The sequence below is a fragment of the Nematolebias whitei genome, chromosome 11 (assembly GCF_014905685.2).
Source record: "Nematolebias whitei isolate Nwh7 chromosome 11, NemWhi1, whole genome shotgun sequence".
Lineage (NCBI taxonomy): Eukaryota > Metazoa > Chordata > Actinopteri > Cyprinodontiformes > Rivulidae > Nematolebias > Nematolebias whitei.
The window spans coordinates 6507775-6510866 of NC_056508.1; positions in this window are offsets into that span (position 1 = coordinate 6507775).

The window sequence follows — 3092 nt, forward strand, 5'->3', positions numbered from 1 at the left end:
ACAGCCTCGTACTAGTTTTCTGTCAAACTGTTTCCAACAGATCAAAAAGAGGGAGCTTCCAAACAAACCTAGAATTAAAGGCCTCGTGTTCTTTGAAGGCATGCCTGTCGCCCGCCACCTTCATGCAGAGTTTCAGACTGAAGTCATTTACACTGAGGAGTGACAGCTGCAGCTGTTCTGGTCAAAGCTTGTAAATGTCATTCTGCATGAATTCCTTTTAAAAGGGAGTTTTTCTTTCCACTGTTGCCACTGTGCTTGCTCAGGATGGGAGACTGCAACAAAGCCTAGATTCAACTTGTCTGCTGGATTCCTTAGAGAGAGAACTTTACTAATTGACTTTTATGTTTGTGAATGTTCCTGTTCAGTGCCCTGAGAAAACTTTGTTGTGATTTGGTGCTATATAAAGAAACTGAACTGAACTGAATAGAAAATGAATGAGATCTTACATCGTGTGTTTGTGCTCAGAGCGTGTGTTTAGTGTGACTTTCAGCTACTACCACAACAAATCTTAGCTCAATATTAGTTGAACTGACTGAGTTGTAGCCATGTTTGTGTTTCCTATGATCAGCAGGCTGTGGCAGCCATCTTAAATCCAAATAACTCTGAAAGTTAATCAGATATAGACGTACATCTAACAATTTGTTTCTGAGAGGTTTATTAAAATCCACTCAGTTGTTCATGTGATATTTTCCTAACAGACACAGGTGATTCAATATATAATGACAAAGTTTTTAACCAGAGCTTGTAGGATCAGAATATGTGTTGGGAGTGTCTCTCATCTACTGACACACCAAAGTTTAGCTCAGTTTCTGTCAAATCCACTGAAGTATAGACATTTGTATAGTGCACTTAGCTGTGGCTGCCATTGTTAATGGGGGTGTCTCTAAAAGTTAATCACATGTTGTACATGCAACGATTACATCCTGGGAGTTTGTGTCTGATGGTTTGTGAGATATTTTTCTAACAGACAGGACAAATGAACACACACAAAGAAAAACAGCAGACAAACCCTACCTGTTCCTGTTCACAGCTAAATAAAAGCTGTCTGAAGAGTTTTTATGGTTTCATGAGTTTTATGGTGGTTTCTGTGGATCTCCGCCAGTTTCTTCATCCTATGGAATAATCCTGCCTCCATTAGGAAGTTTAGGGAAGCTGGGAGAGCAAACCGCTGAAGCTTACTTCACATTAACACGTTCGCGTTGTGCCCCCGGAGCAGAAACTGAGCCAAGTTCAACTTTATGTTGGTGTTTTTGTGCAGAGAAAGGCTGAGGAGCAGCAGGAGCAAGTTTTCACACAGAGCTCTGCTTGTTAGTGACGGCAGGACGAGCCTGAAATATAAACTCTGTACATCACAGACGACCAGGATTTACTGCCGCACAACTAAACTGGGCATGTTCTGCACAAAACATCACGATTACTTTGTGTTTGGACTTACTTGCTGAGCTTCTGATTCTGCACTGGCCCCTGTGTCGAGGCACAAACATCAGTAACAATTTATTACAAAAGAAATGTTGAACAAAACATCCCAGAGATGAGACACGTCCAAAAAGTAGAATCTGCTTGACCTCAGAGAGTTGTTTAAATAAAGCTCATCAGTGAGACAACTCAACCCACTCAGGGTGGACTGTGTGACTCAGAGGGCAGGGTGACCCGACACCAAACCGTGAACAGATACAGGACAGTTCTGTTCACCTGACGAGAACCTTTCAGGACCAGAACCTGAACAACAAGAAGTGTCGCCTCGTTACAACTAAATACATTTCATTTGATTTAACCACAGGTTTATGGCTTTTGTTTACGTGTGTGTGTGTTCTTGTAAACATATTTTTTGGGGACTTTGCATTGACTTCCATTCATTTTCTATTGCCTAACCCTGACCCTTACCCTAAACCTAACCCCTGACCCCCCAATGAGACTTCTCCTTATGCGGACCTGGCTTTGGTCCCCATAAAGAGCAGGTGTTTCCCACAATGCATGATTTTTTGTAAAATTGGTCCCTACAAGGTAACCTGAAACAAAAACGCACACACACGTGTGTGTATGTCTTTGTTAACAAAATATCTCATAACCCTCTGAACAGACTTTCATGAACTCTGACACAAATAAATCATTGAATCAGCTGAATAACTTTCCAAGATGGCCGCCGCAGCCAGCTGGCCTCAATTTGAAACTGTGACACGAGAGGCAGCAGTGTGTGCTTTAGATGAAGGATGTTCTTATGTTCTCTGATCAGATCCTGGGTTCACTCAGTTCTTCAGTGTTCTGTGTGTGAACGTGTGAAGTTGAGGACGTCACCAGAGGACAGATTTTGGACCGAGTCACAGATTAGTCTGAGGGAGGTGGGCTGCAGCAGACGGGTCAGTGAAGAACTGCAAACTGCAGATGTTGGAGAGAACCACCCAGTCCAAGATGGAAACACAGTTATGCAACTCCAAGTCTGAATGAGTGAAGGAACGCAGCTCTGGCCTAAGAAAGGAAAACTTCCCCGTGTCCAGACGATTCTCTTCTTTTTCTTCAAAGGACTTTTTTCCAGGTTCACAGTCACGGTGAACCAGCTCACAGGGGCTGTCTGGGTTGGAGCACGTGCTGGTTGATTTGTCCAACATGTGGAATTGAGATTTGGAAATCAAAGCAATAGAATCCTGATATGGAAACGAGACAGGATGCTCTATTATGACGAAAAGCCTAAAAAAATAAACAATAAGCAATAAAAATGAAAATATCCTGACATCATTCACAGAATAAGGACAATTCTGGATACTAGTTAAAATTTTCCTTTCCATTACAGTGCTAAACCTTATATTTCATAATAATACATGGAATATAATCTAGCAAACTTTAATAGCACAGATAAAAACAGATCTTAAACAGAACATACAGAAATATAACAATCTCAAACTACTGAATAAAGTGGTGAGTCGTCCAACGTGTACATAAAGGAAATATATTTCCATTCTGTTAGTTCTCTAAATCTAATATCTCAGACAAGAGCTGAGTCAGAAATCGCCGAGTCGGCGTTCTCACAGTTTTCCTGTTTACAGTCTGTCTGTTTGTGTTTGCAGTCAAACAGCTGCAGCCTGTTTTAATCTTCA